This window comes from Oryctolagus cuniculus, chromosome X (assembly GCF_964237555.1).
Source record: "Oryctolagus cuniculus chromosome X, mOryCun1.1, whole genome shotgun sequence".
Classification (NCBI taxonomy): domain Eukaryota; kingdom Metazoa; phylum Chordata; class Mammalia; order Lagomorpha; family Leporidae; genus Oryctolagus; species Oryctolagus cuniculus.
This window is the reverse complement of record NC_091453.1, coordinates 80447816-80470208: the sequence shown is the minus strand read 5'-3', so window position 1 is coordinate 80470208 and position 22393 is coordinate 80447816.

Genomic DNA, 22393 nt, shown 5'->3' with positions numbered 1-22393 from the left:
ACATATATGATAAAACAAAACAAAGAAACAATCCTATTTTAAATCTAGTAAGTAGTGTGAGTGAATGGAAAAGGGCTACATTTTCCTCTGTGCTTCTCCACATGAATTAATCCTAGATGTTTATGCATTCCATGGTAAAACCCAGAAGTAGCATAGAAATCCTTCATGTCAATGGGAGGAGCGAACAACAGGCATATAAGCTGTAAGTCATGAGATCTCAATGCGAAATATATGATCAGGTTTGCATTAAGTACAGCCCTGGAAAACTGATCTTATGCTGATCTAAATGCTATTATTTCATAAGTGCCAGCTGAGCCTACTTCCTTCAGAAATGTGTCTGTTGACAGCAATCTGAATGTTCACTTAGAGTTGGAGCTTCGTTCCAAGAGCTCGAGAATGCCACTCTTCTCTTCATTATTTTTCTCACTGACATGTGGCAAGCACTTGTGTGTTACAAGGACACTTCAAAAAGTTAAAGAAAAAATAGACTTAAAAGATAAATTTATTTTGATGCAAAAAATTTGAAATCCATGAAGTGAGTATTTGGTGCAGCAGTCAAGATGCTGCTTGGGACACCGACTTCCTATATTGGAGTGCCTGGGTTCAAGTTTGAGTTCCAGAATCCTGCTGAAGTATGCCTACAGAGGTAGCAGGTGATATCTCAAATGTTTTGTTCCCTGCCACCCACGTAGGAGAACTGTATTGAATTGCTGGCTTCTGCCTTCTGTCTGGCTTAGGCTTGGTTTTTGGGGAGTGGGTCACTGAATAGAAGCATTTTAATGCTCTCTGTCTCTGACTCTCTCTGTCTCCCTCTCCCTCTCTTTTTCCCTCTCCTCAGATTTTCAAATATATAAAAATAAAATAAATAAAAATTAGTAAAATTTTTTGGAATACACACAGCTTTTTCATAATATGCATTACTATGCACTGTTTGAACACCCCCTCTTGTTTAAAATTATTGCAGAACAGACCTGTTGTGATTTAAAAATGAAAGTAAATACAAAATTGGATTTCTTGATAGTCTAAGAGAAGTGATTCTCTAGGATATTCAGAATTTCCAAATGCTTTTTAGGAAAGCTGGATTTGAAAATGCAAAAGCATATAGGGAAAGAGAGCCTGACATGTATAAGTCCTCCATGGAAGGATAAAAGTTGGAGACAAGAAAGACCTTTGCCTATTTCACCATTTTCCCCTTCTAGACACATTCAGAAGAGACATTTTATGACTGCGGTGACCTTGGAAACACAGTATTGCACCATAGATACACACCTGCAACAGTGGCAGGCCTTAGAAGTTTGTTTCTATCAGGCATCTGGCCAACTTAAAAGAATTTTAATCAGGAAGAAGTTTATGAAGTAAGATCGCATGGACTCTGTCCTTTCTGAAGCTCTTTTGATAACAAGCAAAAGGTAGTTCAGTCAATTAGTGGCTTATCAGGCCTATCTTAATTATACCTTGGAAATCAGAATGCAAGTTAAATTGTCATTAAGCTGTTACTGTACTGTCTTAGGCAGTGTGCACTCTTTCCATTCATTTCTAAAAGGAGATTTTCTTCATCTTGAGAGTCACAGCTGGAGTAGAACTAAAATGTAACACCAGCCAGGAAGCCTCCTGCTGGGCACAGTTTCCTAGCTTTCAGCATAATTATGCAAATCCATCTTTGACATTAGAGAAAGGCCAATGACAATGTCAAGCAAATGTTATCCGATTTTCACTTAGTCCCATTTTTGGTATTGACAGAGCTGATATTCAAGCACTAAACCATGTGAATCATTTCAGTTTCCATGGGGGTTGCACTTTGATTACTGCCACTGGAGTGGTTCAATTAGAAGAAAATCATCTGCACAGAGGCTTCCCCACTTCTATTTCCTCAACCAGCAATGATGCTTTCTTTTCAAAGTGTGATTCTTGCAACACTCACAAGCGGTTTCCATGGCACTGACTACTGTCAATTGTGTTTTTCTGGAATTAAGCTGTGTCTAAATGTAAAACAGAAGCACCTGCAGTCAGTCCTTCATTCTGTTGTGTTTGTTCATTTGTCGTTCTACTCAGTGCAGTTACAAGGGTCCTAGGAAATCAGAAACATAATATGGCTTTTCAAATAGAATAAAATGGACATGAGAATCTTCTTATTGGTTATAGAGGCTGCAGAAAACTATTCATAGATATTATGATTTGAAAACAACCATAGTATGATATTGAACGGCCATTATGTTACACATAAGAACTTCCAGAAGCCCACTGCAAGACTTGCCCAAAGTCTCGAAGTAATTCAGAGACATAGCAAGGAGAAGAACCCAGATTTTCTGATGAGCAATCCAGTGTTTGTTCTATTGTACTACATTGTGTTCAGAAGATGTTTGAAGACCAGGTCAGCCTTCCACGGAGCCAATATGAGCATTTTCTTATGCCATGAAATTTCAGGGTTCTCAAAACCTTTTCATGAAGACCAGAAACCAAAGACTTGCTCCCGTGGAAGTAGAAAGCTTGGCAGTTTGCCCAACAATGGTGATCATGAAAAGTAAATGACCCAGAGAATGATGTTTATTGGAAGTCTGACTATTGAATATGAGTTTCATATTTCAGAGAAAATCAGCTGCCTTTGAGGGATGCTGATGACTTCACTGTTCTACATTGTTCTGGTTGGGCAAACTAGACTACATGATAGCCATGGCAGTCTCAGGATACAGGAAGTGTGGAAAACATGAGCAGTTTTTTGATAATTATATTATGAGTTTTCAGGCTGTATCCTAGAGTGACTTCAGAGATTACAAGTACAGATTACCTGGATTTCAAAGGATACAGGCTAGAGGACAGGAGAGATGGAAGAGGAAAATGGCACTGATATGTAACAGAGAATAATAGAATGAAAGAGAGAGAGAAGGAATTCAAGCAAGGGAGGCAAGTATCCTATCTTGGTTTCTATAATGGGGCTGCAAACCTGTTGTGCTCTTATTGTTGAGTTGGAAATAGCAAAAGTAGATGAGAAGATCCTGTAAATATTATAAACAGGATATAAAGTGCCAAAAACTGTACATAGTATATTTTTTAAATATTTGTTTACTTATTTATTTGAAAGTCAGAGCTACAGGGAGAGTAGGACAAATTGGGGAGCGAACCAGTGGATGGAAGACCTCTTTCTCTCTCTGCCTCTCTGTAACTTTGCCTTTCAAATAAATAAAATAAATCTTCTTTAAAAGATTTATTTAGTTATTTGAAAGTCAGAGCTACACAGAGAGAGGCAAGGCAGAGAGAGAGAGAGGTCTTCCATCCACTGGTTCACTCCCCAGTTGGCTGTAATGGCTGGAGTTAAGCCAATCTGAAGCCAGGAGCCAGGAGCTTCCTCTGGGTCTTCCCACTTGGGTACAGGAGCCCAAGGACTTGGGCCATCTTCTACTGCTTTCCCAGGCCATAGTAGAGAGCTGGATCCTATGTGGAGTAGCCGGGATTCGAACCAGCACCCATATGGGATGCCGGCACTGCAGGCGGTGGCTTTCCCCACTATGCCTCAGCGCCGGCCCCAATAAAATAAATCTTTTTTTTAAAAGAAATAATAAAATGGAACCAGTATGTATATCTTTTTTTAAAAAAGATTTATTTATTTATTTGAAAGGCAGTTACAGAGAGCTTCTGGGACTTGAACCAGCACCCATATGGGATGCTGTGACTATAGGTTACACCACAGTGCCAGTCCCTAGTATGTATATATTATGCTCAAGTTTCTGTGCTCTGTGTTGGTGGTTGGTCTGGACTGAACATTTGGGTCTCCCCAAAATTTTTATGTTGGAATCTTAATTCCCAAATGTATTGGTACTAGGAGGTAGGGCCTTTGGGAGGTAATGAGGTTTTGAAGGTATAGTTTTGTTGATGATATTAGTGCCCTTATAGGAGACACAAAAGCTTGCTTGATTTTTCTCTCTCTTAGCCTTTGAGGATACAATAAGGAGAAGACCCCTCCCCCCTTTAAGCCAAGAAGAAGGCTTTCACCAGGGCACAACTATGTTGGCACCCAGATCTTGGACCTCCAGCCTTTGGAACAGAGAGATAAATGTTTATTGTTAAAACTGGGGTTAGCATTGTGGCATAGTGGGTAAAGCCTCTGTCTGCAATGCCAACATCCCCATATAGGCACTGTTTTGTATCCTGGATGCTTCATTCCCGACCCAGCTCCCTGCTAATAACCTCAGAAAAGCAGTGGAAGATGGTTCAAGTACTTGGGCTCCTGCCACACACGTGGGAGACTCAATGAAGCTCCTGGCTCCTGGCTTTGGTCTGGCCCAGCCCTGGCCATGCGGCCATCTGGGGAGTGAACCAATAGATAGAAATCTCTCTCTCTCTCTCTCTCTCTCTCTCTCTCTCTCCTTCCCTCTCTTTCACTCTCCCCCTTCTTCCCCTCCCCCCAACTATGATTTCCATGATAAATAAATCTTTTAAAATACTACCCAGTGTATTGTATACTGTTATAACTACCAAAACTGACTAAAATAATGGTAGAGTAAGCTCCAATTAAAGAAGGCACTATATACTTATACAAACAGTTGCATTACCAGCACCTTGCACCATGACTGGCACAGAGTAGGAATTTTACAATGCTTCTTCAATGGATAAATGAATGAATGAAAAGAACATTCTGAGTTGGGTGATTGGCCACAGGGACAGAAAAAGAAACCCTGAGGATATTTAGAATTGTCGCTCCCCCTCTTCGTGGAGGAACGACACAGGACCCTGCGCTGTTCTTTCGTCTGCTCGGCCCTCCCCGGGTTTGCTGCTGGTTCTTCCCGGGTTGGCTACTGTCCCTTCCACCTCCGTGGAAGGGCAGTTCCCCCTGGCCACATTCCCCACTTCCGCAGGGGAGCGGCACACCGCCGGCCGGCTCTCTTGGGGGCTGCACAGATGTTCCCCTTAGGTGTTCCCCTTAGATGTTCCCGGTGCATGCCGTCTCTCTCCTCCTTTATAGTCCTCCTCCGCCAATCCTAACTCGGCTGCCCACACGCCGAGTACGCTGCTCTCCTCCAATCAGTAGCAAGTCCTACAGTTTATTGGTTGAACTGGAGGCAGCTGTGCGGAAGCTGTTTACTTCTCTCCCAGCGCCATATTGTGGGAGAGCAGATGCATAGAATAAGTCTTAATTCCAGTAACTCAGTCCAGTCCGGGTTGCTCCCCACAAGAATGAGAAGAAATGGCAGAAGGGGGTGGCAGTGGCATTCTAGGGTATAACTTGGGGGGCCTGGATGAGTGCCTAAATGATAGAGTTAGGGTAGTTTATTATTTTTGCAGAAGGCAAGCTTTGTGTTTTGTTTTGTATAAAATGAGATGATGTCTCTTTGTGAACATACTTTGAAGTTTAGAGTGTCAATGTAATATGAGTTGAATCAAGGTATGTTTGTTCTTCCTGATCCATTCCCTTAGGGCTTTTGTTGGTACAGAATGGGTGTGGGATATACCTAGATTGGACAAATTTCAATGTATTTCTTCTCTTCCGCATATGAAAAGAACTAATGTCTTCACATTTTTTGTTAGGCTCATGTGTCACTACTTGTATTGACATAAAAGGGAGTCTTTAATGTCATTATGATCAAAGGGTACAAGCAAAGTCACAGAATTACCATACCAAAGTATTAATTCGCCATGAAAATTCAAAAGCACCCATGGAGTGCTCATAAAAGAGTCCCCCACCCCCTCATTGGTTTGTTCCTCTGTATTTTTTTTTTAAATAGCAAATTGCAGATTAGACTCATAGGAAGTACTTAACAAATATGTAGTAAACTAAAGAACTCAGAGGTAATTCTTGTACAATAAGGGAAATATTTATATGTCTCATTAGTAGCCATTAAGAAGACAAGGGCCAGTATTATGGTGCTCTGTATTAATCTGTCTTCTGCAGCTCCAGCATCCCATAAAGGCACAGGTTCAAGTCCTGGCCAATGCACTTCTGATCCAGCTGCCTGCTAATGCACCTGAGGAAGCATCAGAACATGGCCCAAGTTCCAGGGTCCCTGCCACCCATGTGGGAAACCTCGAAGAATCTCTGGCTCCTGGCTTTGGTCTAGCCCAGCCCTGGCCATTGCAGCCATCTTGGGGAGTGTACCGGCAGATGGAAGATATTTTTCTTTCTCTGTCTCTTTTTCTTTCTCTCTCTGTAACTTTGCCTTTCAAATAAATGAATAATTTTTTAAAGATTTATTTTCTTTATTTGAAAGACATAGTTACAGAGAGAGGTAGAGACAGAGAGAGAGATCTTCCATCCACTGGTTCACTCCCCAAATGGCCACAGTGGCTGAAGCTAAGCTGATCTGAAGCCAGGAGCCAGGAGCTTCCTCCAGGTCTCCCACGCTGTGCAGGGGCCCAAGCACTTGGGCCATCTTCCACTGCTTTCTCAGGCCATAGCAGAGAGCTGGATTGGAAGAGGAGCAGCTGGGACTAGAACCGGCGCCCCTATGGGATGCTGGCTCTTCAGGCCAGGGCTTTAACCCACTGCGCCACAACGCTGGCCCCAATAAATAATTTTTTTTAAAAAAGGATGATAATTATCACATCTTTTCTTCCCCCAATCAACTTCTTATAACCCCTGCTTCTGGGTCATAATGTCCTTGACATTTAGCAGAATGGACATTTTGAAAATAAATCATTACAGAGCATTAATTTTTGAAAAATTATTCCTGTTGCTTGGATTACTGAACCTTAACAGATTAACACAATGTGTTTAGGCTTGAAACCTTCCTCTCTCAATTATTTGCCATTAATTTTGTATAAGTTATTTAATTTGTTGTGTCTCAGTTTTCTAGTCTGTAAAATTATAATAGCGTACTATGAGACATGTATGACATTAAATGTAAATCACTTTATAATGGTGCTTAGCACATAGAAAGTGCTTGAAAGTGTTTCCCATCATTATTTTTCCATTATTATTACTAAAGATTTTTATTAGCAAATTGGTGTAAGTCTGGAAGGAGAACTACTGCTTTGTTAGTAAAGATACTGGGTCCATTTTTGGCAAACTGAGTTTAATGTACAAGTAAAATACTCAGTGAAGCTAGTCAGCAATTTTTTTTTAAATGTAGAATGATCTCAGGATAGCAATTGAATTTCAGAGGAAGAAACTGAGGAGAAACTTGTATGGTGGTGAGAGCTGAAGCTAAGAAAAAAAAAATCAGGCGCCGTGGCTCAATAGGCTAATCCTCCACCTTGCGGCGCCGGCACACCGGGTTCTAGTCCCAGTCGGGGCGCCGGATTCTGTCCCGGTTGCCCCTCTTCCAGGCCAGCTCTCTGCTATGGCCAGGGAGTGCAGTGGAGGATGGCCCAGGTGCTTGGGCCCTGCACCCCATGGGAGACCAGGAAAAGCACCTGGATCCTGGCTCCTGCCATCGGATCAGCGCGGTGCGCCGGCTGCAGCGGCGGCCATTGGAGGGTGAACCAACGGCAAAGGAAGACCTTTCTCTCTCACTGTCCACTCTGCCTGTCAAAAAAAAAAAAAAAAAGAAAGAAAAAAAAATCAAACAACTTTGGGAGAGAACACTGCAGGCCTTGACCTGGGAAAGATCCACACTTAAAGAGTCAGAGGAAAAGGAGCTAGCAAAACCAACAAGGGTGTGGAGGGGGCTGGGTTCAGAAAAGTAGAACTACTGCCACAAAACGAAAAGGACAGTATATGTTGTAGAAGGATTATTGAATGATTAGTTTCAAATACTTGTGCAGAGAAAACAGGATGATTGAGAAGTCACAGCCTTGACTGTTGAGGATCCTTGGGGTAAGGGATGAAACAGTGGATTGAAGGTCTCTTTGTCAGTCTGATGGTCTCTCTCTCTCTCTGCCTTTCAAAAAAATAAAAATGGAAAAAATTAGCTGTATTCGTTAGATGGATGAATTAAAAGAACAGCAAAAAAGAGAATTTCCAGGACCAGCATTGTGGTGTAGGGGGTTAAACATCTACCTGTGTTGCCAGCATCCCATATGAGCACCATTTTGTGCCCTGGCTGTTCCACTTCTGATCCAGCTTCCTGCTAATGCATCTGAGAAAGCAATGGAAGATGGGTCAGGTACTTGGGTCTGTACTACCCACTTAGGAGACTCAGAACAAGCTCCTGGCTCCTGGCTTTGGCCTGGCCCAGCCCTAGCTGTTACAGCCATTTGGGGAGTGACTCAGCAGATGGAAGATCTCTCCCTCTCTCTCTTTAACTCTGACATTCAAGTAAATAAATTTGCATGGACGTTTTGTGGTGATCAGATTGCAATAGTTAAGCGTAAATGAATGATGAGAAGATGGAGGGTACTAGTTGAGGAGATGGTAATAACAGAAGTGGGAAAATTAGGATAGTGTGTGAAGGAAGTCACAGGGTAAATAATGGGCCTTTAAAATAATGTGTAGGTGAGGGAAGAACTGGACATGTTTTAATATAGAGAGAAGAGTGATTGAAGATGCCTCAAGAGAAGGGAGGGTTGGTAGAATGAGAGTTAAAAAATAGTATCAGAAAATGCGAGTATAAGGGGAGTAACTCATCCTCTGGGTGGCAAGAAGAGAGGATGTATGGCAATATAAAAATATTATTTAGGGAAGGAATGTGTGGCAAAGGTAAGGTTTGGAGGGAGCATGGAAGAGCTTACTTACGGTTCTGGAGAGGATAAGACAATTGTGGGTGGGGCTATGGATCTGAACAGGAAAGATTGGAAACAATTCTTCAGAATTCTTTCTTTGATCTATGGAATGGCAGTCACCTAATTGATACTTCTTGGTTCTGCAGTTATTTTCTAAAAATATTTCAAAGTGTGGCTAAGTCTTTTAAGAACCAAGCATCACTTATTTTTTAAAAAAGTTATAAAATCATGTCAAGTGCTAAAAATGCTCATCAATAGTCACTTTGACAAAGCTTAATTAATTTTATTTCATTATATTTTCTCAACTCTAAGGTAATAAAACTTTAAATCTAGAAAAGATGAATAAGTGTTTTCATGACAATAATTCAAATGTGTAAATTACTGTTTTCTAGACATACACCTTACAAATGTCAGTATCACATTTGTAGCCTTGTGGCTTTAATTTAATCAGATTTTGCTATATAGTTTGCATTTGCAAATATTTTTCCTTTTGTGCTTGAATTTTCTTGCCATGTATTTTGTCAGAAGAGGACTCATTAGGTACCTATATGGGGATAACTAGATTGGATCTAAGCTAAAAGCTTCAACTTGATTTGATCAATTTTCCTTTTAATTTGGGGATTCCTGTGCTTAGAAGCCATTGAGCCAGTTTCAGCAATAAAACTCTATTGTAGCTAAGAATTGAGCAATCATTTAGTTCCCATTTCCATTACCAAATTATATAGGCTTCTGGATATACACTCTCATCCCACCCTGACTAGCACTATCTTGTAACCAGCAAGAGTGTGCATGCCTGGGGAAGGGAAAGTATCCTAGGATAAAGATGTTTCTGTTAGAAGTTGTTTAGAATTTTCAAGGTTATACTACTTCAGCAACTGTAGTAATCACATAAGACATGCTATATGTTTCTGTTTGTGGCATTGAAGCCTTCTCAGAAAGTATAATAAAAAGACAAATTGCTTTAACATCTATATTTCTTCCTCAGGATGCCTTTCCCTTTGTTTCAGTAGAGCAATTTTTGTGAGTCCTGCAATTTCAGCTCTGAATCAAAATTAATACTTGGTGTTTCCTTCAGTTATGGCATAGCCTGTAGCTTTTGTCTTGGCAAATTTATACAAAACATGATTCCTTTTTCCTTGCAGTTTCTGATGATTGTTTTCCTTGTATTCTGCTCTTGGGCAGTAAAAGGATTTTAAGAAATTCCAGTGTGTGGTATAAAATACAAATTTTGAGGTAGGCATTTAGCCTAGTGATAGTCTATTTCCCACAACAGAGTAACTGGGTTCAATTCCCAACTCTGTCTCTTGACCCAACCTTCCTATTAACATAGGCCCTAAGAGGTAGCAGTTAATGATTCAAGTAGTTGGATTCCTACTATCCAAATGAGAGACTCGAACTGGGCTCTCAACTCCTAGTTTCAGTCTGGCTGTTGTGGATATTTGGGGAGGGACACAGCGTTTTAAATAAAAATTAAAAATAAATAAAATCTGAATTTCAGTTGCTGACAGTTTTAAAGTTTTTTTGCTTTTGGTTTATAAGGCAAGACATTTTGATTTTTGATTTTTGAGAATTCATTCATCATTTGATCAAGCTTATTTTTTATGGATTTAAAACTATTTTTAACATTATCCTTTGTGTCCAATAATTTTATGATGGACACTACTATTATAACCCTTTGAGCAAAAATACCCCAGGCTCAGATGCTGCCATGTTTTATACTTTAATGTAAAGATAGAAATTGTAACATTCAGGCAAGGATATATAAAATGTGCATGCTAATAATTATTTTCTGTCCTCAGTGAATTTTATGACTGATTAAGTTACCTTCTTCCCATTTAGTCAGTGGATAGCTTCGAATTAAGTTTGAAGCCCACTTTCAGGAACCTCATATGCCCATAGATATACATTTCCAGTCACTAATCTTCCTCCCAGTTTTATTGTTTTCTGTTTACCCTGTTTATTTAAACTATTGCTTTTCTATTCATATATATATATATATATTTAACCTCTAGTCTTTTGGAAGAGGAGGAGGGTGGTAAGTAAATACAGTCATGTGCTATATAACAATATTTTGCCCAATGATGGGCCACATATATGACATTTGTTCTCATAAGATTATATCTAGTCTAGTGACATTGTAGCTGCCTTAGTTTCTGTAAGTACACTCAATGTTGTTCACACAGTGATGAAATTGCACGAAGACATGTTTCTCAGTATACAATATCCCTGTCATTATGTGACATGTGACTATACATATAAATGGTACCTATAACATAGACTTCCTATAACCTCCTGTTTTCTTTTCTTATTAAAGATATATTTATTTGAAAGGTACAGAGAGATAGAAAGAGATCTTCTATTCACTGGTTCACACCCAAAATGGCTGCAATGGCCAGGGCTGGACAAGGCTGAAATCAGGAGCCTGGAACTCCATTCTGGTCTCTCACATGGGTGCAGGGACCGAAGGACCTGGGCCATCTTCCATTGCTTTCCTAGGCGCATTAACAGTGAGCTGGATTGGAAGTAGAGCAGCCGGGACCTGAATCAGTGCTCATATGGGATGCTGGTATCACAGGTAATGGCTTAATCCACTGTTCCACAACATTGACCCTAACCTCCCATTTTCTGCAGGACACTTTAGGAAATTTTCTATCTTCTTCTATGACTAGCACTTCTAAGAATATGTTTTCCTAGAAACCTTTCAAGAGAGTCTGTAATATCACCATAGGTTCCAAGTGCAAACATGTCTGTGGAGAAGCTACACTGTAAATACAAGTGTACTTCAAAAAGTTCTTGGAAAATAGAATTAAAAGATAAGCTTATTTTGGTGCAAAAATTTTGAAATCTATGCATAGTTTTCTTGAAAAATGCATTTTCCATGAACTTTTTGAAAGATTCTTGGACATAGGGAAGCTTTCCTGCCCCATTGAATTTGTTATTTTATTCCTGAAGGGTCAATAACCTCGGAAGGGGTCCTTTGAAACACAGTTACGGAAAGTGTTTGAACAAGTTAGAGTCACTCTATGTTGATGATCATTACTTCATACTGCTGCAGGTCTTGCAGTATTCAGAGATAACTTGGTGTCAACTCTTTGAAAAATGCTACAAATTCTGTCTTCCATTACTTCAAAGTATAGGTGCTCACCTGAAGTAAGGTAATGTAAGGTGATAGGATACTGCTAACAAATTTTAAAATTGGACTTTGAATGACAAACTCTCAAAAAAAAAGTGGTACTTCTTGATCAAGAAGCAACACCCGGCGGGCGCCCCAGCTTACTAGGCTAATCCTCCGCCTGTGGCGCCAGCACCTTGGGTTCTAGTCCCGGTTGGGGCTCTGGATTCTGTCCCGGGTTGCTCCTCTTCCAATCCAGCTCTCTGCTGTGGCCCGGGAGTGCAGTGGAGGATGGCCCAAGTGCTTGGGCCCTGCACCCGCATGGGAGACCAGGAGGAAGCACCTGGCTCCTGGCTTCGGATTGGTGCAGCGTGCTGGCCACAATGTGCTGGCTGTAGAGGTTGGGGGGTGAACCAACGGAAGGAAGACCTTTATCTCTGTCTCTCTCGCTCTCACGGTCTAACTCTGCCTGTCCAAAAAAAAAAAAAAAAAAAAAAAAGCAACACTCAATGACTTTGAATCAGAAAGCGCAGTGTTAATATTTGTCACCTGGGGCCAGTGCTGTGGAATAGCGGATAATGCCGCCGCCTACAGTGCCAGCATCCCATATCAGTGCAGATTCGAGCCCTGGCTGCTCCACTTCCCATCCAGCTCTCTGCTATGGCCTGGGAAAGCAGTAAAAGATGGCCCAAGTCCTTGGGCCCCTGCACCCACGTGGGAGACCTGGAAAAAGCTCCTGGCTCCTGGCTTCGGATTGGCGCAGCTCCAGCCATTGCTGCCAATTGGGGAGTGAACCAGCGAGTTGAAGACCGCCCCCCCTTTCTCTAACTCTGACTTTCAAGGAAATAAATAAATCTTTAAAAAAAAAATACTTGTCACCTTCCAGAGCCAGATTGGTGGTTGGTATTCATACGTCTGAAATCATCTGTAGGTTTTTTGGGGGGAAGGCTCCACCTGTGTTCTGTTGACTTTGTTGGTCAGAATGCTGCATATTTTGAGTAGGATGAATGTTGGTAACTGTATTTTTCATTTAGGAGACATTTAGCTATACTATTTCACCATATTAGCCATTAAAGATGTGAAATAGAATCCAGTCAAGTGTTTCATCAGATCCTCCATATACAAGGTGATTATCTGAGAAGTCATCAAGCAATATTGAGTCCAGTTTTGTAACTTGGGGTTGTGAACACTGAGAGCTGTTGATTAAGATTTTGATACTCACATCTTTAGAACAAGGGTGAAAGTGTGTATCTTTACTACCTTGGCTAATTTATCAAATATATTTATCTCAGGTGAAGGTAGCAAGGTGAGAGGTACTAAAATGGAATCTATAAATGATCAGGAGCATTGTGTGAACCTGCTTAGCACTAAAAACATCTATTCCAAGATCAAATAGAATCCCTTGGCACACTTCACTTTATTCAGCATGCAAAGAAAAGACACTAACTTAGCACAAGAGTGGCATACCTCCCCTTCATTATATAAAAAATTAACTAGATTGCAGAAAGAGAAAAAGTTAGTGGCCCCTGAAGGGCACAAGCTTAAACTTTCCATTTAACCAGCAGTCTAGATCTGAGCTGTTCTTAAGGTCCAGTCAAGGAGTAGGCTGATGAGGCAACAAGTGGTTTACCTGACCTAGATTGGTGAAGAGTAAGTGCTGGGTGTCAGCAAAGTCTGAGCTTTGTGCTGCAGACATGGTGAGCCATTTGTAGTCTATCCTATTTCAGGCCATGCTTCTGACCTCTCTTGTTCTTGACCTTCAAATAAGAATCTTACTTTGGGCCGGCTCCGCGGCTCACTAGGCTAATCCTCTGCCTTGCAGTGCCGGCACACCGAGTTCTAGTCCCGGTCGGGGCGCCAGATTCTGTCCTGGTTGCCCCTCTTCCAGGCCAGCTCTCCGCTGTGGCCAGGGAGTGCAGTGGAGGATGGCCCAAGTGCTTGGGCCCTGCACCCCATGGGAGACCAGGAGAAGCACCTGGCTCCTGCCATTGGATCAGCGCGGTGCGCAGGCCACAGAGCGCCAGCCGCGGCAGCCATTGGAAGGTGAACCAATGGCAAAAGGAAGACCTTTCTCTCTGTCTCTCTCTCTCACTGTCCACTCTGCCTGTCAAAAAAAAAAAAAAGAAGAATCTTACTTTGAATTCCTGTATCCCTGACACCTCCATCTCTGGAAAACCATAAATCTACAACTTAATTCCCATTTAAAAAAATCAATGCATGATGCAATAATCTCTCTCTCTCTTTCTCTCTCTCTCTCTCAAACACACACACACACACACACACATATGTCCCCTTTTTTTTCAGTGAAGCTTTCACTTCTTCACTTGATTGTTGACCTCTTCCAAATTTATATAAACCCAGTTAATCAGAATGAAGGGTCTGGGCCCTAAACACTGCATTAAAGTGTTTAAAGTCAAAAACCAAAAAAAGAAGAAAACAAAACATATAATTTTATTGTACCATCATATTCTGTTCCTAATAGAATTCTGCTCAGGACATTTTTAAAAAAGAACACAGTGAGTACTAACAGTCAAAGGTGACTTTGCAAAACTTGTAAGGCTGTAACATATACATCAAGTGAATATTAACCCTGGCTTTAACATTTCTACCAGATAAGTCCTAAAGCATTTTACAAACATAAAGCGGTTTATTCATTCAACAAATACTTAAAGCAAAGTTGCCATGCTCCACACATTGCGCAAAGAACTGGTTATATAAACACCTATGCCTGGGACCGTTGCTGTGGTATAGCAAGTAAAGTCACCACCTGTGACACCAGGATCCCATATGGGCATCGGTTTGAATCTTTTATTTATTTATTTATTTGAAAGGCACTCTATCGTCTTTTAAAAAAGATTTTATTTATTTATCTGAGAGGTAGGGTTACAGAAAGAGAGAGGGAGAGACAGAGAGAAGTCTTCCATCTGCTGGTTCACTCCCCAAATGGTGCAATGGATGGAGCTGAGCCAATCCAAAACCAAGAGCCAGGAGTTTCCTCCAGGTCTCCCATGTAGGTGTAGGGGCCCAAGCACTTGGGCCATCTTTTACTGCTTTCCCAGGCCATAGCAGAGAGCTGGATTGAATGAGGAGTATCCAGGAATAGAATGGGTGCCCATATTGGATTCTGGTGCTGCTGGTGAAGGCTTTGCTCACTATGCAACAGCGCTGGCCCCTGCTGCACTTCTGATTCCATTCCCTGCTAATGGCCTGGAAAAGTAGCAGAACATGGCCCAAGTTGTTGGGCCCCTGTACCCACGTGGGAGACCTGGAAGAAGCTTCTGGGTCTTGATTTCAGATCGGCCCAGCTCCGGGAGTTGTGGCCATTTAGGGAGTGAATCAGTGGATAGAAGATATCACTCTCTGTCTCTGTCTCTGGTCTCTCTCTCTCTCTGTCTCTCTCTCTGTAACTCTGCCTTTCAAATAAATAAATAAATAAATAAATCTTTTTAAAAAATATGACTTAGAATAATTTAAAATATAGCCCTAGAAATATATAAGGTTTAGAAGCTATTTTCAATTTCCTCTCTCTCTCTTTAAAGATTTGGTTATTTCGAAAGGCGGAGTTACAGAGGCAGAGAGATAAAGGGTTCTTCCATCCACCAGTTCCTTCCCCAGATGGCCACAATGGCCGGAGCTGCACCAATCCGAAGCCAGGAACCAGAAGCTTCTTCTGGGTCTCCCATGCAGGTGCAGGAGCCCAAGGACTTGGGCCATCTTTTACTGCTTTCTCAGGCCATAGCAGAGAGCTGAATTGGAAGTGGGGCAGCCAGGACATTAACTGGAGCCTATATGGGATGCTGGCACTGCAGGCAGCGGCTTTACCAGCTATGCCATAGCACCAGCCTTTCAATTTCCTCCTAAATCTAGAAAGAGAAAAACTTTGAACTGATAGGAAACTCAAATCCTAATGATTTGAACAATCCAAAAGTGATAAACAGAGTAGGCAATTGGTGCATCTGTTAAGACACTGCTTGGGGGGCAGGCACTGTGGCGTGGTGGACAAAGCTGCCGCCTGCAGTGTTGGCATCCCATATGGGCACCGGTTCGAGTCCTGGCTGCCCCACTTCCAATTCAGCTCTCTGCTATGCCATGGGAGAGCAGTGGAGGATGGTCCAAGTCCTTGGGCCCCTGCACCTGTGTGAGAGACCCAGAGGAAGCTCCTGGCTCCCAGCTTCAGATAAGAGAAGCTCCAGCTGTTGCAGCCAATTGGGTAGTGAACTGTCAGACGGAAGACCTCTCTCCTTCTCTGTGTAACTCTGCCTTTCAACTAAATAATAAATCTTTTTTTTTTAAAAAAGACCCTGCTTAGGAGGCCTACATTCCATATTTGTGTGCCTGCTTAGAGTCTCAGCTATTGTGCTTTATTTCAGCTTCTGTATAGTGTAGACTCTGTGAGGTAGCAGATGATGGCTTTGATGCTTGTGTTCCTGCTACCCCATTTGGAAGACCCAGATTGGATTTAGGGCTCCTGGTTTTGATTTGACCTGGTTGTTGTGGGCACTTGGGGAGTGAGCCAGTGGCTGAAGAACCTCTCTCTCTCTGTCCCTGAAAGCAAAAATAAAATATCATTTTTAAAATGATGATAAGCATTGGTTTTTCCTTTGTACAAGATAAGTAGGAGAAGAGTTTAGGATTTTTCTGTCCATTCTGGAGCTCCAATGAGCTGAACAGGAAGAATTGAGCCAAGAAAGGATAGAAAGTAATACCTACATCACCATGAGGAAGAGAATTTTTAACATCACTCTGGATTTTTAATTTTTCTTAAGGAGCGTTTCTTTCAAACAGCACTATCATTAATTTATCCCAATGCCTTACTCGTTGGTGAGCAATTGAAACTACAGGCATAGATGAGGTAGAAAGCAGAAAAGATATTCAAGGTGAACCCTGAGGAGAGTTTGCATGCCTAATGATCAAGAATTATCCAGAAATCTTGTGTGTAGGGGAGATTGGCTCCCACCAGGCTGAAGTCAATTATCCAGATGTTGTGGCTGGACTGAATGATGTGGGAGGGTTTGTTTTGCAGGAAATGAGCTTAATGAATTTTTTTTCAACATGTGGTACATTGAGTGCATATTCCTCTTAGGATTTTATTTTTACAACAAAACCAAAAATAAGTATGAGTCTATGCTTTATCCTGCAAATTAGCATTTACTTTGGATGTGCTCTGAATAAGTAAAACATGAACTAAAATATTATTTGCAAGGAAACTCCTGTGAAAGAACCCCCTCTAAGACCATTCCTGGTTGCCATAGGGCTTTGAATATATAATCTGAGATTTTTCTGGGTATCATTTTATATTTAAGCCAACTAAAAATCTCAATTTAAAGTGGAAGGTTAAAAAATAGAAAACCACTAATAAATGATGCTGGCTACATAAGTGAGTATGTAAATGGGTTGAGGGGATGCAGAAGTACACGGAAGTAGGTTGGGATGGTGTACCTTTGTTATATATTTTTTGAAGACTGAGAACACTGGAGAGCTGCTATATTCAATAGAATGTTCTGGGATGGGTATTTGATGCAACAGTTAAGACCCTGCTTGGGGCACCTGCAACCCATATAAGAGTGCCTGGGTTCAGCTTCTGATTCTAGCTTCCTTATAATATGCAACATGCAAGGCAGCAGGTTACGACTCAAGTGCTTGGGTCCCTGCCACCCATGTAAGAGAACTGGGTTGAGTTCCAGGTTCCTGGCTTTGGTCTGGCCTAGCCCTGGATGATGTGGGAATCTGGGGATTGAATAAGTGTGGTTGGAATATTTCTCTCTCTCTCTCTCTCTCTCTCTCTCTCTCTCTCTCGTTCTCTTTCTCAGTGTGTGTGTGTGTGTCCCTCTCAAATTAATTAATTAATTTGAAAAGTGGAATATTCCACATAGACATCTACATCTGTGAGAATTTCACACATTTTATGAAATGAGACATCATTTGTTTATTGAAGGCAGAAGCATTTTTGGTCATCATTTTCCCTTATAATAAAATTCTCACCCTTTGTAGTTTCCACAGTGATGGAGAAAAATATATGAATTATGCTGTCTGTTTTCTCTTATGGGTAGACACCATGTTTTCTAGCATTAATCCCACTGAAGGTTTGGACAGAGCAGAGGAGATGGTATAAACAATGCTGGTGAATGCAGAAGGAAGATAACTTCATAATTGTTTCGGCCCCTTTACTTGTCTTGATAATGTATTCAAAGCTTATCCACTGGTACTTGTCATACATCGAGTTGTAGCAGTGGTTTCATAATTCAACTACTAAATTACTTTGCCACCACAGTCTCCTCTATCATGGGTAAACTGCCTCCTTAAAGGTAGAAAGATTGTTTTAGATTGTTATTATTCATTCTTTAATTTTTTTAGACTTTGAAAAAAATTTAAGGTATACAGATTTCATGTATTTCATATATTCAGATTTAGGAGCATAGTTATACTTCCCAACCTATCCTCCAGCCCACCTACACCACCCTCCCTCCTCCTTCATTTTTTATTCTTTCCTTTACATTTACCATGATTTATTTTAAACTTATTTTATACTAATACATTCAACCTATACTAAGTAAAGAATTCAACAAATAGTAAGAGGGGAAAAAAACATTGTTTCTCAACAGTTCTCACTCATATTTAACATGGATCACTTTTCAGTTAAATTTAATTTTTATTTTTGACAGTGAGAGAGAGAGACAGAGAGAAAGGTCTTCCTTTTGCCATTGGTTCACCCTCCAATGGTCGCCGCCAGCCGCATCCAATGGCAGGAGCCAGGTGCTTCTCCTGGTCTCCCATGGGGTGCAGGGCCCAAGTTCTTGGGCCATCCTCCACTGCACTCCCGGGCCACAGCAGAGAGCTGGCCTTGAAGAGGGGCAACCGGGACAGAATCCGGTGCCCCGACCAGGGCTAGAACCCGGTGTGCCAGCGCCACAAGGTGGAGGATTAGCCTATTGAGCCACGGTGCCGGCTGACTTTTCAGTTAAATTTAAACACCTAAGAATAATTGTGTGTTAATTAAAGAGTTCACGCAATAGTATTAAGTGGAACAAAAAGAAATACTAAAAGGGATAAAGTATTAAGTTGTTCATCAACAGTCAGGGCAAGGGCTGATCGAGTCACTGTTTCTCATAATGTCCATTTCACTTCAACAGGTTTCCTTTTTGGTGCTCGGTTAGTTGTCACCGATCAGGGAAAATATATGACATTTGTCCCTTTGGGACTGGCTTAATTCACTCAGCATGATGTTTTCCATATTCCTCCATTTTGTTGCAAATGACCAGATTTCATTTTTTTGACTGCTGTATAGTATTCTATAGAGTACATGTCCCATAACTTCTTTATCCAGTTTACTGTTGATGGGCATTTAGGTTGATTTCAGGTCTTAGCTATTGTGAATTGAGCTGCAATAAACATTAATGTGCAGACAGCTTTTTTATTTGCCAATTTCATTTCCTTTGGGTAAGTGCCAAGGAGTGGTATAGCTGGGTTGTATGGTAGGGTTATATTCAGGTTTCTGAGGAATCTCCAAACTGACTTCCATAGTGGCTTTACCAGTTTGCATTCCCACCAACAGTGGATTAGTGTCCCTTTTCCCCACATCCTGGCCAGCATCTGTTGTTGGTAGATTTCTGTATGTAAGGCATTCTAAGCAGGATGAGGTGAAACCTCATTGTGGTTTTGATTTGCATTTTTTCTGATGGCTAGTGATCCTGAACATGTTTTCATGTGCCTGTTGGTGATTTGGATTTTCACTTTTGAAAAATATCTATTAAGCCGGTGCCGGGGCTCAATAGGCTAATCCTCCACCTAGTGGCACTGGCACACCGGGTTCTACTCCTGGTCGGGGTGCCGGATTCTGTCCCATTTGCTCCTCTTCCAGGCCAGCTCTCTGCTGTGGCCTGGGAGTGCAGTGGAGGATGCCCCAAGTCCTTGGGCCCTGCACCCCATGGGAGACCAGGGTAAGCACCTGGCTCCTGCCTTCAGATCAGCACGGTGCACCAGCTGCAGCACGCCAGCCACAGCACACCAGCCGCAGTTTGCCGGCCGCGGCGGCCATTGGAGGCTGAACCAACGGCAAAGGCAGACCTTTCTCTCTCTCTTTCTCACTGTCCACTCTGCCTGTCAAAAAAAAATGAAAAATATCTATTTAGGTCCTTGGCCCATCTCTTAAGTGGGTTGTTTGTTTTGTTGTTATGGAACTTCTTGATCTCTCTGTAGATTGTTATTAACCCTATATCTGTTGTATAGTTTGCAAATATTTTTTTCCCATTCTGTCAGTTCCTCTTCACTTTCCTGACTGTTTCTTTTGCCGTACAGAAACTTCTCAATTTGATGTAATCCCAAATTTTAATTTTGGCTTTGACTGCCTGTGCCTCTGGAGTCTTTTCCAAGAAATCTTTGCCTGTGCCTATATCTTGCAGAGTTTTTCTGATGTTCTCTAATAATTTGATGGTGTCTGGTCATAGATTTAAGTCTTTAATCCATGTTGTGTGGATTTTTGTGTAAGGTGTAAGCTAGGGGTCTTGCTTCATGCTTCTGTACATGGAAATCCAGTTTTCCAAACAAAATTTGTTGAAGAGGCTGTCCTTGCTCCTGGAATTGGTTTTAGATCCCTGATCAAATGTAAGTTGGCTGTAGATGTTTGGATTGATGTCTAGAGTTTCTATTCTGTTCCATTGGTCTTTCCATCTGTTTATGTACCAGTACCATGCTGTTTTGATTACAACTACCCTGTAGTATGTCCTGAAATCTGGTATTGTGATGCCTCCGGCTTTGTTTTTGTTGTACAAGATTGCTTTAGCTATTCAAGGTCTTCTGTGCCTCCATATGAATTTCAGAATCATTTTTTCCAGATTCGAGAAGAATGTCTTTAGTATGTTTGCTGGTATTGCATTGAATCTATAAATTGCTTCCAATCCATGAGCATGGAAGATTTTTCCATTTTTTGGTATCCTCTTCTATTTCTTTCTTTAAGGTTTTGTAATTCTCATCGTAAAAATCTTTGACGTCCTTGGTTAAGTTTATTCCAATGTATTTGATTGTTTTTGTAGCTATTGTGAAATGGGATTAATCTTAGAAGTTATTCCTCAGCCATGGCATTTCCTGTGTGTACAAATGCTGTTGATTTTTGTGCATGGATATTATATTCTGCTACTTTGCCAAACTCTTCTATGAGTTCCAATAGTCTCTTAGTAGAGTTCTTTGGATCCCCTCAATAAAGAATCATATCATCTGCAAAGAGGGATAGTTTGAGTTCTTCCTTCCCAATTTGTATCCCTTTAATTTCTTTTTCTTGCCTAATGGCTCTCGCGAAAACTTCCAGTACTATACTGAATACCAATGGTGAGAATGGGCATCCCTGTCTGGTACCAGATCTCAGTGGAAATGCTTCCAACTTTTCCCCAACAATAGAATGCTGGCCATGGGTTTTTCATAAATTGCTTTGATTGTATTCAGGAATGTTCCTTCTACACCCCATTTGCTTAGAGTTTTCATCATGAAAGGGTGTTGTATTTTATCAAATGCTTTCTCTGTGTCTATTGAGATAATCATATTGTTTTTCTTCTGCAGTTTGTTATTGTGGTGTATCACATTGATTGATTTGTGAACGTTGAACTATCCCTGCATACCAGGGATAAATCCCACTTGGTCTGGGTGGATGATCTTTCTAATGTGTTGTTGCATTCTATTGGCCAGAATTTCATTGAGGATTTTTGAGTCTATGTTCATCAGGGAAATTGGTCTGTAATTCTTTTTCAATGCTGCCTCTTTTTCAGGTTTAGGAATTAAGATGATGCTGTCTTCATAGAAAGAATTTGGGAGGACTCCCTCTTTTTCGATTGTTCTGAATAGTTTGAGAAGAATTGGAGTCAGTTCTTCTTTAAATGTCTGGTAGAATTCAGCAGTGAATCCATCTGGTCCTGGGCTTTTCTTTCTTGGGAGGGCCTTTATTAGTGATTCAAAAATTTCTGTCTCAATTATGGGTCTGTTTAGGTTTTATATGTCTTCTTGGTTCAATTTAGGTAGGTTGCATGTGCCCAGGAATCTATCCATTTCTGATCGATTTCCCTGTATGCTGGCATAGAACTCTTTGTAGTAATTTATGATGACTCTCTTTATTTCTGTATTGTCTGTTTTTATATTCCCTTTTTCATCTCTGATTTATTGATTTGTGTCTTTTCTTTTTTTAGTTAGCTGGGCCAATGGGGTGTCAATTTTGTTTATTTTTCAAAAAGAACAGCTCTTCATTTTGCTGATCTTTTGTAATATTTTTTTTTGGATTCAATTCTGTTGATTTCTTCTATAATTTTAATTATTTCTCTTGTCCTACTAGTTTTGGGTCTGCTTTGCTGCAGTTTTTCTAGATCCTTGATATGCATTGATAGTTCGTTTATTTGGTGACTTTCCAATTTATTGATTTAGGCACCTATTGCTATAAACTTTCCTCTTAACACTGCTTTTGCTGTATCCCATAAGATTTGATATGTTGTATTGTAATGCTCATTTACTTCCAGAAAGTTTTTGATTTCTCTTTTGATTTCTTCTATGACCCAGTGTTCATTCAGGAGCATGTTGTTCAGTCTCCATGTGTTTGTATATGCTCTAGGTATTCCTGAGTTGTTAATTTCCAGCTTCATTCCATGGTGGTCTTTAGAAGATGCATGGTATCATTTGAATTCTTTTCAATTTTCTGAGACTTGCTTTATGGGC